This window comes from Heptranchias perlo, chromosome 23 (assembly GCF_035084215.1).
Source record: "Heptranchias perlo isolate sHepPer1 chromosome 23, sHepPer1.hap1, whole genome shotgun sequence".
NCBI classification, from domain to species: Eukaryota; Metazoa; Chordata; class Chondrichthyes; order Hexanchiformes; family Hexanchidae; genus Heptranchias; species Heptranchias perlo.
Genome location: NC_090347.1, coordinates 31,508,790 through 31,524,464, shown reverse-complemented (window position 1 = coordinate 31,524,464; position 15,675 = coordinate 31,508,790). Strand labels below are relative to the sequence as shown.

At 42.2% G+C, this 15,675-nt stretch overlaps 1 long non-coding RNA gene across 2 annotated transcripts; it reads left to right on the top strand.

Moving 5' to 3' along the window:
- The first annotated feature begins 3,892 nt into the window (after positions 1-3,892).
- Positions 3,893-4,818, top strand: LOC137341406 (uncharacterized). 2 transcript variants are annotated; one of them, XR_010967030.1, is made up of 2 exons: positions 3,893-4,214; positions 4,420-4,818. It is a non-coding gene; the product is annotated as an uncharacterized lncRNA (long non-coding RNA). The 2 variants fall into 2 exon arrangements; XR_010967031.1 differs by having other exon boundaries at positions 4,417-4,818.
- Positions 4,819-15,675: the final 10,857 nt, after the last annotated feature.

Below are 15,675 nucleotides of genomic sequence, written 5' to 3'. Positions count from 1 at the left end.
TAGCACTTCTGAAGACCTCTGACTCAGGTTAGCTAACTCGGGACAGAGAGAAGTTATTACCTTGAACTCTCTGCAATAAAAGATGAAATTACCATATGGAAATAAACCATTTGTGTGCATCAGCTTGCACTAATGTTTATTTTTCTGTTCGGACAGAGAATACCACAATGTCGACAACTTGCATTTATAAAGTGCCTTTAAACAATAAACGTCCCAACACACATCACAAAGGCAGAACAGATGTTCAGCAATAGTCAGAGAAGAATTAGAGGAAATGATGAAAAAAACATGGTCAAGGAGGGAGGTAGCAAAGCAGAGGTGATTAGGGAGAGAATTTTTAGTGTCTCGGGCCCAGATGACTGAAAGCTCTGCCATCAATGGTGGGTTGGAGGTCCCAGGAAATGGAAAGATGATCAGAATCAGAAGAGCAGAGAGTACACACTGACACATAGGGCTGGAGGGGCTCGGGAGGTCATTTGTGGTAACGCTGTGGAAGGATTCGGAAAGGAGAATGAAGATTTTGAATTCGGTACAGTGGGAGGCTGATAGCCAGTAAAGTGTAATAAAGATAGTAACCATAAGGGACTGGACTTAATGTGAGATAGGATGCAAGCAGCAGAATTTTGGACAAGTTGGAATTTAAGCACAGCAGACTGGCAAGGACAGGGTTGAAGATATCGAGCCTGGAGGAGACAGGTGCAGATTAGGCTTTTAGTGGCAGTGTGAGGGATTAAAGGTGGAGAAATGTAATTTTGCCAAGATAATTGATAGGAAAAGGGATTTGAAGCTCAGCTCAGTTCACAATGAAGTTCTGGTCAATTTGCACGAGAAGTGTCTGAATAAAACAGCAGTCTGTATTAAAATAATACTCCAATTATACTTGGCATCTCTACAGGTCAAAAATGTGATTTTTCCCATCGGTAATCCACTAGGACTTTAACCCAGCCATTGAAGAAGGTCCAACATTCATAAACTCTCTGAACTAATTTCCACAGTAGTTCTTAGTATTTCAGGCAGATTCAAATTTTTGCATTCAGGGTATTTCATGCACATATATTGATACCTCCAATCCAATACTGTGTTCTGTGAATTTTCTTTAATTTGATGATTTTTGTTTTCACCTCCCAATCACTTTAGATTTTGTCTTTTAGCATTAACGTCAGCCCCTCAAGCCAGAGATTTACCCTTGAGCACAAACATGCCAGCAAAATTTCTAAATGGGCCACACCTCTAAAATCTCTGTCTCTCCCTGCAAAGTGCCAGGACAGCTAAATATCATTGACCTGGAAAAACCAGTTTGAAAACATTCTTCAAGTGCACATGGACTAAGAGATAGATAACAATAACAATTATGGCTGCTGGCAACAAACTGAACACCTGAGTTAAAGAGGATTTTCATTCTTTATTCACTTATTTATGTAGAACATCTGTTTTAGATTGAATTACAACACAGCAGGATCAACATTGAACCTTTTGTTTTTGCACGCTTTTTACAGAAGTATTTGTTTCTGCAATTGTTTACAGATGCATTATGTCTTGTTACAGTCATTGTGTGTACACATTTAGACCACCTTGTAAACTTGCATTGTTGTATTATAAAAAGCCTGAGAATCCGAATGCAACAATGGCTGGTCTTCACATGACTGTGGAAACTTGTACTGGTCTTCAGTGTATTTGGGGAGTGGGTGAGTTGAAGGATACAGTAACTGTTGATCAGCCCTATGTATTGAATTCCTGTTGGTTTCTTTCACTTAGCTCGCATGCTATTTTCCTTTCCGGCTTTGGTGTTTAAATTTATGAGGGTGTGTATCTGATGTGGCCATATGTTGTTGGCAACAGGCCCAACCTGGTCCCTTTGAGCATAATTTTATTTATTAAATGTCAGAGGACGGTAATTTTTTTTTTAAAAGACAGAAAATGGGTCAGAGTTAGTCCCAGAAACCCTGACTGCTTATGAGTCGTGAGTGAAATGCGTAACATTTTTTCCATAATTATATATAATTGGAAAAAATATAATGAAATGTAAGTTATGAATAAATGGCTTACTTCACTCATTCTAATTTGTTTTTTGCCCAATCTGGATTTTGCTTAGAACTGTAAAAATGTTTTTTTTTCCCAATTCAGAGATATTTACAGGCAACAACAACTTGCATTTATATAGCACCTTTCATGTGAAGAATGTCCCAAAAGTGTAAGAAAAACAGATGCAGAGCCAGAAAGGGCAAAGTTAGGGGCTGGGGATGACCAAAGACTTGATTGAAGAAATGGGATTTGAGAAGGTTTTTAAAGGAGGAGAAGGAGATGAAGAGGCAAGAGGTTTCGGGAGAGAATTCCAGAGAACAGGATTCTGAATACTGGATGATTTTGCTGGGAAGAGTGAATCATGATGGTGCTTGATGTGAACAAGCCCGATCTAGTGCTGGGTCAATCTTGTGATAAGTATGCACAAGCCCCTCAGTCTCGAAAAAGCAAAAATGGGGGCTCTACTTGGGGAACAGTGGGGATGGGAGGCAATGATTTGTTTTGCTGGGAACAAGGGTGTCTAAGATGGAGGTGACTGAACAGTTAAGGAAATCAACAGTGGTGGAGGAGTAGTGGTGAATGAAGGGCCAGAAACCGGAGATTTGGGAATTTGAGAGGGAGCTTGTACTGGGGAAGAGTTTTTTTCAAGGACAAACAGTGAAAGTAGTGAGATTGTAGAGGGTAAGATTATGTGGGTGGTAAGAGAGACCAGGAACTGTTCAGAGATAGCTTTGCTGGAGAAAGAGACCACAAATGCAGAGAAGCGATGAGATATGATGAGGTTGAGGGGATGGCAAGGGATAGAGATAGGGGAATTTATATGAAGGGTAAGATTGAGGGATGATAGCATGGAAAAATGAATTCAGAGGGGATGGTTTTCGGGGAATTGAGGTAAAGATTGGAAAACACTAAGGATAAGAACTCTGTGCAGAGGCAAAGGGAAGAGTGTGGGAAGGACATTTCAGGGAGGTAAGTTGATGTGGGGCTTTCAGGGCGGTGGGGGTGCAAATTATAAGGATTTTATTTGAAGCCTCTTCCATCCTTCACGTGCTAAGGTGCTGGAGGAATAAGGGGAGAGACCAAGTTGTGACTTGGAGATAAGGGTCACTGTTGCAGTGGTTTGGACAAGGTGAATGTTATAACCTGGCTGGGAGGCTCTGAGGTTAAAGCAGGCACTACTCATGCACCTGCTTCCTTCAGTACCTGGATGTGGATACTATCATCCACAATGATGTTCTGGGTGGCAAGAGTATTGTCCGCAAGTGAATGTCCCCTGTTTTTCCCTTCAGAATGCCCAGTGATTGCACACCATGGGGAACCAGGGGTAGTGATGCAAGGCATGTCCGAAAGGGGGAGAATGTTAGAGAGGATTACCGCTCAGTAGCGCGCTGGATGAGAGTGGTGAAGAGCAGAGAATGGGGCTGTTGGGGTTGGTCTCGCAAGGAGGCGACAAGGGTGGCCATAATGGACGTTAGGGAGAATGCCGAGAGAGGCACTAGATACATCTAAAACATACACATACACTGTGAAGTCTTGCTGTTGCACCGTGGAAGACAAAGGAAGCAATAGGAAAGCTATTCTCAGTGACGTGGCTGCAGTTCGTTCACATCCACGTTTCAGCTTCTGGATGAAAGGTCCAGTTTATGTTATCAACTCTAACTCTCTCTCTCTGCATTATTTAATGCTCTTTGCCTTTCGGTCTCGCTCTCTCCATAATATGAAACCACAATATGATCCTTTACCTCTTCATCGCAGGTATGTAGTACATTCCCCACCCCTTTGCCCTTAAGACTTTTTTTAATAGGTGTATAAAAGAGGCACACACCTGTTTGGTGCTCTGAGTCTTGCCTTGTTCCCCGATCCGGCACGACACAAAACACCAATGCCAGTACCTGCCAAGTGCATCGGTCGATGCGGGCTGCTGTTTTTCCTCGCCGTGCTCTTTGACGTGGTGGGGTTTATTTTGCTCCTGCTCGGGATTTTCGGCTCCTTCCAATACTGGGACTTCTTCATCTACACGGGAGCCATTCTCGTCGCCCTCAGTCTGGTGTGGTGGACGTTTTGGTACACAGTGAACATCGAGGTATCGGAGAAGGAACTCATTGGAGTGCGTGCTGCATGAAGGAGGTGGAAGAGGAGCCTGGTGTAGAGGGGCGATGATGGGGGGCACAGACCGACCTCCCTGAGACTCGGTAAATAGCCAAAGAAAGCATTGCAGGATACAGTATATTAAAATATAGAAAGTACAGGGAAACTCATTCATAGTCAAAATCCACTTGGATAAATTGGAATGCAGCCTGACATTAACACTGGACTCAGGTCGTTCTGTTTATTTCCGTCTCCCGGCTGCTCCATGAAACACTTTTATTTATCATTTTATTTTCTTCCTCCCAGCAGGGATGGAGTACACATTCTAAAAGGTAAATGTTTCACCAGGAGTTTGGAGGAGAAGGTGGGAAACTTAACTGGATTCCCAAAAGTGATCGATGCGGTTTATTTACATGAAAGTACTGAAGGATCCAACAATATTGAGACCAGAAGATCGAATTTGCACTTTTGTGATGGGTGGGAATCGGCGCCGCCAGCTTCAGACCTCTGAATCCGCCGTCCCACATCCACTCGCCCATCGATGCTGCTAAACAGCTCGGTCCGAAGCTTTTGTACCGTTGTGACAAGGACCGACTTGTTCGGAAGATTTTAAACCTGCCTGGAAAACCATAGGGTTCGGCTCTGCTGTTTTCAATGTAGAGTCGGTTTACACGAAAACTGACTTTAATAAATGTCGTTTAAAAGCTTTCACCACTAAAAGTAATGTTATTTTAATTTTTAAATAGCAAGTGTAGTTTTTTTTAAAATGTGCATTTTCTTAATTCAGTCCAATAATATCCATCATTGGAAGTTTACATGTAATATTGTGTAGGTGCCTTGTAAAGATAAAGACTGACGGTTTCGAGCAAGGTTTCCCAGTACTTCAAACAAAACGAATCCGTTTGCTTCCGTAGGATTGATGTAATTATAGAATATTCCTAAAAAGGTGTTTTACATTCTGTATTTTTATTTGAGAAGATCCCCTAAAAGTTGGCAGAACTCCTTCCGAATGATAAAGTTTTACTATTGGGTGGTACTGCTGCTGTTTTCATTCCTCAGTAAAATTGCCAAACTTAACAAAAGCTCATTTATACTCCCTGTCGCCGAGGGTTCCAGTTTTTGGGTTAAACCAGTAGCCCCCCAATGATTTTCTTTTTCAATTTCATGAACACCAAAAAAAAATGAAATAGGCGATGTATTTTGGATTTAAAAAAACATTAATTCTGGTGTAAAGGATCGTCAGAATAAGTCGAGTATTCAACTCAAATAGAATTCAAGATCCCATCCGGAATCTGGGCATCGCCGCCCCTCTTCCCTCTCTCTCTCTCTCTCCCCCTCTTCCCTCTCTCTCCCCCTCATGACCACCCATTACTTTAGTGTGAGAACAGACAAAGCACCGATTTTGATGCGAATGTAGAGTCGCTAAAAAGAAACACGTGAAACGCAAAAGCCCCTAAGATCTACTTGTAGCTTTATTTACCGATATTCAGTTATTTTAATATTCGTTATGCATCCTGTGCTATTCTGGAGCTACAAGACTATAATAGCTTCTCACACTTTTTACAGGATGTAATTTCAGAACTGCTTTGAACTGTCAGCATACTTTTCACCTTGTTACTACAATGGTGTATTATAGTATTACTAAAAATAAGAGCTGGCAGGAAAAGAAGTAAAAGGCTATAATTTAATCCTGAGGTTCAGATGACAAGTCCCTTCAAAGGAAGGCAGTGGCATAGTGTGTTGGAGCACCTACTTGCTGTGTCACAAAGCGGTGGGTTTCCCTGTGCTATTTATCACCAAATTTAACAAATAATTAAGCCATACATCCACAAACTCCAAACTAGTGCATACCATATTTCAAGCCATTGTACTGCATTAATCACTTAACAAGAGCAGGAGCATGGATTTGTAATGGGGAAAATAATACTGAATATAGCATGAACATCAACCTAGAGCAAATCTTTGGCAGCTGATAGCTGCAGAGCTCCAGCAATGAAAGAAGACCAGGTGCTTCTTTGTATGGCGGTTGTGAGGCCCTGGTCCATGTCCTAGAATGCAATTATACAGAGGAACTAGTGGGGGCCTGGTGTTGGGTCCTTACCCATCCTCTTGGCTGGGAAATAGCAAGACACTAGTGAACCTAAAAATAAATAGGAGAACATAATTGTTTTTACATTGCACAGTAGAAAAAGAAAGACAATTGTTGGCACTTAATAGTAGGAGGAGGGGCTGTACCCAGTGTTCACCACATACCTTCGTATACATTGTGAATTTCTGTACCCAGTGGAATAAAATGCGTTTTCATGTGTCAGCACTAGACATCATTTACTTTATATAGAATGATGGCAATCAGGGTAATTACAAGGGTGTGACAATCCACTACCACAAATCTCAGGCATAACATTTGATTAACTGGTTTGTTCCTTAAATTACCTGCTGCATTTTGGTATTCTCCACCTCCCCCCTCCCAAAAGTTTTAAAGTTTTTTTTCCTATATATTCGGAGATTATAAAAATCTTTTGAAGTACTACCTCCCCAAAATTTCATTACAACATCCAAATCATTTTTCTCCTGGTATGAATAAGATGTCCCAGGGATTTTTTGTATAAATCATTAAACTCCCTGGACTTATTAACACAATGGATATATGCTTGGAAAGAAAACATCTTGCAGGGCCATGGGGAAAGAGTGGAGGAGTGGGAATTAATTGGATAGCACCGGCATGATGGGCCGAATGGCCACCTCCTATGCTGCATGATTCTACAACTTAGCATTTTGCCCATGGTCTTGCGCCTGGTAGCTTTAGTAACGTAAGAAGTTGTGGCCTGTTTCAGGTTATGAATTCACAGCTTTGATATCATTTAACATGTCACTGTTGTAATGATGATGAATACAAATCCCTCTCTCCTTATTGATAAATCAGGGTCGACAGAAAAAGCTCATTTTTGTTTTGGGAGCAATAGCCTGGAAATTAGTGTCGGTGATGTTATCATATGAACATTTAATGCGCTGTTATCAAATTCCTCTGCTATTTTAATAAAAGATTTAACCCATATATATTAACTGGGTCGGTGCATCTATTAAAATGGCAGAGAGAGGAATTGGATTTGAGCGTATGTTAGTACGATAATATCATTGGCCGTAATCTTTACGGCTTATGTATTTTTGAGCTACTGCATTTTAAATCAGTACAGGACTGTGAAATAAACAAAGCTGAGAGTGACATGGTGTGACATTCCCAGAGAGGTACAAAAAAAAGTTTCAGATATCTTCATTGCAGGTTTACAGATTTGCTCTGCAGTTTATTCCAGTATGTCTATATAAGTAAGGCTGTTACTTTTTATTAGTGATTATAACAAAAGGTTCTTTTCTAAAAATATACAGAATCCATTTAAATTAAAGTCAAACGTTAATTTTAAGAAAGCTCTTAAACTTGAAGAATTATATTTGTTTTTGTAATAATTCACAGTGCCCTTAACACAGAGACTTGAATCATATACCATATTTAAATAAGGGCCAGTCACCAAACAGAAAGGCAGAAAGACCTTTTAAAGAGGTAAATGGATAACGTGCTAACAGTCCAGCATTAGAAAGGCGCGGCAGTGAGCAAGCAGGTTTAGAAATGTCTTTAAAAAGAGGGACAGGGATAAAATACAATTGGACCAACATTATACAGACACTCCAATCCCACACTGTCATCAAAAATTGGACAAATACTGAGCTTTTAGTGAATAGCACTTTCATCTGTAATTGAGAAAAATTGTACTGTTATGTATACAAGTGTTGAATTAATTTGTATAATTATGTAATCTATTTTTTTGCATTATTTAAAGCTTTGCTGGCAAAGTATACAAACACTACTGTATTGTCAGAACAATTAATTGAATAGTAGAATAAGAGGTTTGACGTGACACTTTTAGCAAATACTGTGAATTTCTACATTTACTGCATGTACTCCATGCATAAATAGTCCTGGAGACAATGAAGTGCCAGTTTCTGAGTAAATTTGAGAAATAACAAATCACTTGTCACAACAAATCACTTGCCTTATTCATTCGTGATGTATCACAGTCTTTATCTTGACTAAAAAAATGTGCTCTTAAAAATTAAATTCAGTTTAAAAGGCTATTTTGTCACATTGTGTCCTCTAATTTTTTTTAAAATCTGTAAAAGTCAAACTTGGAATCTTAAAATGAGGATGGATTTAGTTCTCGTGGATGATATGCCTCGGAATATAATTCCAATGAGGTAAATTCCCAATCTTGCCTGCACAATTGGGGAGGTAGGCACTTCCTCATGGGGAGAGAGAGTGGGAAAATAACAGTGAGTCTGGCCTGAGAATCCTAGTCTTGTTCATGGACTGGTTTGTACTAATCAGTACCTCATTTTCTAGTGTCAGGAACAACGATTTACACCTGGGACCATAAAGGAAGGCATTCTATTCTACCACTCTTTTGCACCGCTCACTGATGGGAGGCTGTAGCTGATGTTAACTAAGCAGCTCAGTGCCAAGTTTGAAATCGAAATGACAGCCTCCTCAGAACTATGACAGCAAGTTTAAAAATAATATTTCCCCTGCATAAAAGGAAACTAAAAAAAGTTTAGTTTAACCCAATAGATTAGATGGGGGTGACATGCTTTGCATAGAAATATTTCCTTCCTACTATTTAAATATTTAATACGATAGTAAAAGAAAATTAAACTCTGCTATGGGCTCTTGCAATGTTACTTTATCCAGTGAGTAGCTGGGCCATAGAAACTAAATAGTCCCAGATCTGATCACCAGTTTGTGCTGAATTAACTGATTTTAGCCAGGGAAGCAGTAATGGTACTACAATTGTCTGCAGTGCCCTGGGTTGGGGAGGGAAATATTAGCTCGGGCTCCTGTTTCTGATCATTATAGTGTGTGTGTGAGATCGGCCACTTAGGTGAGGTGAGCACTTTAACTTTTGCAGGGGTTGCAGTTTAACTGGGACCAACAAAGGCTGTATTTTCCATTTTAAATTTACCTGTAAAGGGGCCTAGGTGGTCTGCTGAATAACCTTGAAATTCCTAGTTCTTGAAAAGATCTGACTGTCCCAACAGTTCATCTAACATTAAAAAACTAACCAGCAAATGGAGGCCAATGAGCAAAGTGACGTACTTAATTGGCTGTAAAGTGCATTGGGATGTCCTGAAGTCGAAAAGGCACTATATAAATGCAAGTTATTTTTTAACTATTAAACTTAATCCCTTCTATGTCATGTCGACTAATACTGAAAGTGTTTGAAGAAATTGTGAACACAGTGATTGACAAATGCATGAACAGGAGCAGCTTCTAAGCCTCAATTAGATTTTTTTTTAAATTAGTTGCTAATAGAGGATTTCACAGGCTAAGGTGATATCCGAAAGCCACGACAGGTACTTCTCGCTTTAAATAATTCTACGTCGAGAATTTATCTATTGGCAGCAGTTTGCAAATTAAGCTACTCCTTCAGTCCTCCTCATTTCCTCATACAGAAAGCGACACGTCAAGCTTTGCATGCGACGAGTGAATATTGTGTAAGACTTCTTACCTTAACATTCAGTTCTATTATGTGGCATTAAAAAAAGTGAGGAACTGATTCATCGATAATACTGTACAGGGTTATAAACAAACAACATAGATTCATATAAATGATCCAACACATATAGCAGCCAAATGCACCTGCTTTAAGCAGTGGGGACTGTATATCCTTAAGCCAACTAAAAGAATTTACTCCATTCCACCAGTTAAGTATTAAATAAGCGCAATGGAGGAAATTATATTTTGTTTCCTTAACTATAGAATGTGATATGTAATAAAGGTGTGTACGACCTCGGCTGACTAATGAAATTTATTGCCTCTTTTATTGATGTAAAGTATCAGGAAGCCAGGCACCAGTGGTAGCCTTCAGCAGTTTGGAAGATGAGGCTAATAAGGTGCACATACTTAAGTTGTAGTGCATGGGATTTTATTACTTTCACTTCCTGGGTCATTCCCCTTTGAATTACTTGGCATTCCTCCAAGAAACTTAAAGAAACCCAAGTCTCTGCTAACTGACAATTGTAAGGAATCTTACAACACCAGGTTATAGTCCAACAGTTTTATTTGAAAATCACAAGCTTTCGGAGGCCTTCTCCTCAGTCAGGTGAAATGTGGGACTCCTTGGAGGTTACCGCATTTATAGTCAGAGAACAATGCCTGCCCGTTGTCAAGGCAATCAAAGTGTTCAGACAGAGAGATGTTACATACAGGACCACCGAATATACAAACGGTCAGAACAAAAGACAGAGAGAGAGAGAGAAACATCCGAAAGGAAGAGAAAGAGAGAGAATGACCCTTTGTATTAAAAACAGATAACTTTTTTCCGCTGGTGGGGTTACGTGTAGTGTGACATGAACCCAAGATCCCGGTTGAGGCCGTCCTCATGGGTGCGGAACTTGGCTATCAATTTCTGCTCGACGATTTTGCGTTGTCGTGTGTCTCGAAGGCTGCCTTGGAGAACACTTACCCGAAGATCGGTGGCTGAATGTCCTTGACTGCTGAAGTGTTCCCCGACTGGGAGAGAAGCCTCCTGTCTGCCGATTGTTGCGCGGTGTCCGTTCATCCGTTGTCGCAGTGTCTGCATGGTCTCGCCAATGTACCATGCTCCGGGGCATCCTTCCCTGCAACGTATGAGGTAGACAACGTTGGCCAAGTTGCAGGAGTATGAACCGTGTACCTGGTGGGTGGTGTCCTCTCGTGTGATGGTGGTATCTGTGTCGATGATCTGGCATGTCTTGCAGAGGTTGCCGTGGCAGGGTTGTGTGGTGTCGTGGACGCTGTTCTCCTGAAAGCTAGGTAATTTGCTGCGAACAATGGTCTGTTTGAGGTTGGGTGGCTGATTGAAGGCGAGTAGTGGAGGTGTGGGGATGGCCATAGCGAGGTGTTCGTCGTCATCGATGACATGTTGAAGGCTGCAGAGAACATGGCGTAGTTTCTCCGCTCCGGGAAGTACTGGACGACGAAGGGTACTCTGTTGGTTGCGTCCTGTTTTAGTCTTCTGAGGAGGTCTATGCGATTTTTCGCTGTGGCCCGTCGGAACTGTTGATCGACGAGTCGAGCGTCATATCCCGTTCTTACGAGGGCGTCTTTCAGCGTCTGTAGGTGTCCATCGCGTTCCTCCTCGTCTGAGCAGATCCTGTGTATTCGCAGGGCCTGGCCATAGGGGATGGCCTCTTTGATATGGTTAGGGTGGAAGCTGGAAAAGTGGAGCATCGTGAGGTTGTCCGTGGGCTTGCGGTAGAGTGAGGTGCTGAGGTGCCCGTCTTTGATGGAGATTCGTGTGTCCAAGAAAGAAACCGATTCTGAGGAGTAGTCCATGGTGAGCTTGATGGTGGAATGGAACTTGTTGATGTTATCGTGTAGTCTCTTCAGTGATTCTTCGCCGTGGGTTCCTTGGGAAGAAAATGTCGTCGATGTATCTGGTGTATTGCGTTGGTTGGAGGTCCTGTGCAGTGAAGAAGTCCTGCTCGAACTTGTGCATGAAAATGTTGGCGTATTGGGGTGTGAATTTGGTCCCCATGGCTGTTCCGTGTGTTTGGGTAAAGAACTGGTTATCGAAGGTGAAGACATTGTGATCCAGGATGAAGCGGATGAGTTGTAGGATGGCATTTGGAGATTGGCTGTTGTTGGTGTTGAGTACTGATGCTGTCGCAGCGATGCCGTCATCGTGGGTGATACTGGTGTAGAGTGCCGAGACGTCCATCGTGGTGAGAAGTGTTCCTGGTTCAACTGGTCCATGGGTGCTGAGTTTTTGTAGGAAGTCTGTAGTGTCGCGACAGAACTGGGGGTTCCCTATACGATGGGTTTCAGGATGCCCTCGACGTATCCAGAGAGGTTCTCACACAGGGTTCCGTTGCCTGATACGATAGGACGTCCGGGTGTGTTGGCAATGGCACCATTCAATGTTTACATCCTGACAAGTCCTGACCTCTGCTCAGCACCCTTACCTGGTGTCAGGGCTGAGATGTGAGGGCAAACCCATGGCCTACTGTTCCATTGCACAGCACATTTGAATGCTGCCTCTATTCATGCTTTCTAAGCAGGGATTGCCAGTGATGGGAAATTTTAATTTTTCTATTTAATTTGATGAAGCATTAGTTCTCAAGCATTAGTAAACCTTGCATATTGAGATCTTGTGTAATTGAAAGGCAGAGAAATAAAAACTACCAGCACCCATCTTCTGGTGTTGCTCAGAGTGGATCAGAGGATATGCTATTTTATAATGACAAGAATATACTATGTAACATACCATGTCTAGCAATGTGGTTGATCTCCTGTAGCATTGATTATGGGGGGATAAAACATCTCCTCCTGTAAGTGTATCTTTCTCACTCTCTAGTTCTTTTTGTGTCACTTTCCTTTTTGTCTTCCACTCTTTTTTTCTATCTCTCTTTCTCTACATGGCTGTCACAATTTTTTCTCTGGTGTCTGTATCGCTCTGTCCAATTCTTTTTCTCTCATTGTTTCTGTCTCCCTCTTTCTGTCTCCTATTTTTCTGTATGTCTTTAGTGTTTCCATGTGGCCCTTGCACTTGTTCCTTCAATGATGTACTCAACATTTGTCTTTTACTTTTTTCAAAGCCTCAGGTACGCAGGAAGACTGGAGGCAACATGTTGGAGGTGGGGCAGCTTTAGGCTGTCAAAGAGGTAATGTGACCCTGACACTTGAGAGGAAAGACAGGGTGAGCATCAGGCTGAGAGTGGAGAGGGGCTTGGGGTTTGGAGCAGGAGGGAAGAAAGATTTTCAGATTGGAGCATGGGAGGGAGTGAGTACAGGCCACAACTTAGCTGGCAGTGAGTGGGAGATGAGTGTTGGGGTACAGGAACACTCAGGGGTACTGCGATCTCAGCTTGGTAGGATGGCTGGACTCCGACAGTCATCATAAACAGGTTTGGGGCATGGAAGCACTCATGGGATGGGGTGTGAGCCCTGGGAGTACTCCAGGGAAAGTCTGGTTACTTGAAAGACTCAGAAGGTTGTGAGCAGTCCGGGAGGGGGTTTGTGGCAATGGGGCGCAAAGCACTGGTGAGCTGGGAATGCTGAGGGAGCTGGGCTGTGGGATGATTGGGGGGTGTCTGGGTCATGGGAGGAGTACAGTGGTCTGAGATGACGATGTAGAAGTACTAGGGGTATGTGCATTAGAGGGGAGACTAGATTGTGGGAGCACTGAGGAACAGATTGCTTCTGGGAGCACTGAAGAGATGGAGGCTGAAAGCACTGAGGGGATAATAAGAGTTGGGAGATTGAGATGTGGATCCAAAAGCAATACACTACACAGGCCTGGTTCCAAATATAGACCAAGATCCTAAGAGCAGGTCCGTGTTCAAGAGCGGTCAAGACCTGGGAACAGAGTACAAGTGTGGCAGAGTTGGTGGACATGGTTGTTTTTCAGACTGGAGGGAAGTGTGCCATGGTGTCCCCCAGGGGTCAGTATTGGGACCACTGCTCTTTTTGATATCTATTAATGACCTGGACTTGGGGGTGTAGAGGCTATAATTTTAAAGTTTGCACATGACATGAAACTCGGAAATGTAGTAAACAGTGAGGAGGATAGCAACAGACTTCAGGAGGACATAGACAGACTGGTGAAATGGGCAGAAACATGGCAGATGCCATTTAATGCAGAGAAGTCTGAAGTGTTGCAGGTAGGAAGAATGAGGAGAGGCAATATAAACTAAATGGTACAATTTTAAAGGAGGTACAGGAACAGAGAGACCTGGGGGTTTACATGGACAAATCTTTGAAGGTAGCAAGGCAACTTGAGAAGGCTGCTAAGAAAGCATGCGTTATCTTTGGCTTTATAAACAGAGGCATAGAGTACAAAAACAAGGAAGTTATGCTAAACCTTTATAAATCACTAGTTAGGCCTCAGCTGGAGTATTGTGTCCAATTCTGGGCACCACACTTTAGGAAGGATGTCAAGGCCTTAAGAGAGGGTGCAGAGGAGATTTACTAGAATGGGATGAGGGTCTTCAGTTATGTAGAGATACTAGAGAAGCTGGGGTTGCTGTCCTTAGAGCAGAGAAGGATAAGGGGAGATTTGATAGAGGTGTTCAAAATCATGAACAGTTTTGACAGAGTAAATAAGGAGAAACTGTTTTCGTTGGCAGAAGGGTCGGTAACCAGCGGACACAGATTTAAGGTAATTGGCAAAAGAACCAGAGGCGACATGAGGAACCATTTCTTCATGCAGCAAATTGTAATGATCTGGAATGCACTGCCTGAAAGGATGGTGGAAGCAGATTCAATAATAACTTTCAAAAGGGAATTGGATAAATACTTGAAGGGAAAAAGTTTGCAGGGGAATGGGACTAATTGGATCGCTCTTTCAAAGAGCCGGTACATGCACGAAGGGGCCGAATGGCCTCCTGCTGTGCTATATCATTCTATGATTCTATGACTAGCTACTGACACCAAATGTTAAAAGCGAAGAATGTTACTCTCTCAAAACTAGAACAAAAGCCCAGTTCTTTGGAACCAACAATGTGTCTCACGAGCACCCCTTTCAAAAAAATAGCACCTTCCTCCCACCCCCACTGCAACTGCACGACATTTTTCTAGGCCCTATGATTGAAATTGCCAATTTTGTGCCAAATTAAGGTGGTTTTGTGGTCAAACAGGAGCAAGATTGAGACTGCTCAAAGTAATTTCAGATAGGGCCCTTACTTTCACCTAATAGAGAAGACTTTCATCCCATCAGTCTGGGCTGGATTGAAGTCCAGGTTTCAAAGATGAGAAGGCAGTGTGCAATCCACTGCCACCACCTGTCACCTATTATTCTACGTTTTGAATTCCTGTCTCAGAGTAAAGTTTTTAAAGCGAATTGCTCTTTGCTAGACGTTGATGGGATATTTATTTCATCGGGCTGATTTTCTGCATATGTGCTGCCAGTGGGGACCTTAGTCACCTGGGCTCACATATCAAGGAATTCATATCAAGCTGGCTGTGATTTCCCAGTAAGCATGGCTGATGGGCAAGGTTCCCACCAGCAATGCATACTCTGACAATTGGCCCTCGTGTTACACTTTAGCTGTCCACTTAGTAAATCAGAGCCACATGTGTTTGTACTTGTCAGCTTATAGCACATTGGATACTATCCCTAAAGAGCAACTTAAATAACTAATGCAATTGATGTGTTACTTGCTTTGGATGAACTGTTTAAAAAGCACTTTGGCCGTTTTTGTCCAAGTAGTCAGATGGAACAAAGACAATCCGGATGGTTTGTTTCTAGCATACTAACTTGTACATCCCCTTCAGTTATTAAGCAACAGAAGCAACCAGTTTTATCTCCTGAATATATTTACCAACCAAGCACCAAAGGCATGTACACTCTAATAATGATTGCTGCTATCCATCTTGAAGCTACTGCACCACTTCGTTCAGAGCATTTCACTCAACAAGAAAATGAGCACCACACCAGTCCAGGAACATGCTGAAAGGCAAGCTTATCCTAAAATGTTTACAAAATATGAAGCTGGAACATGCACATTGTATAAAAAGAATGGTGCATAGTTAGCGAA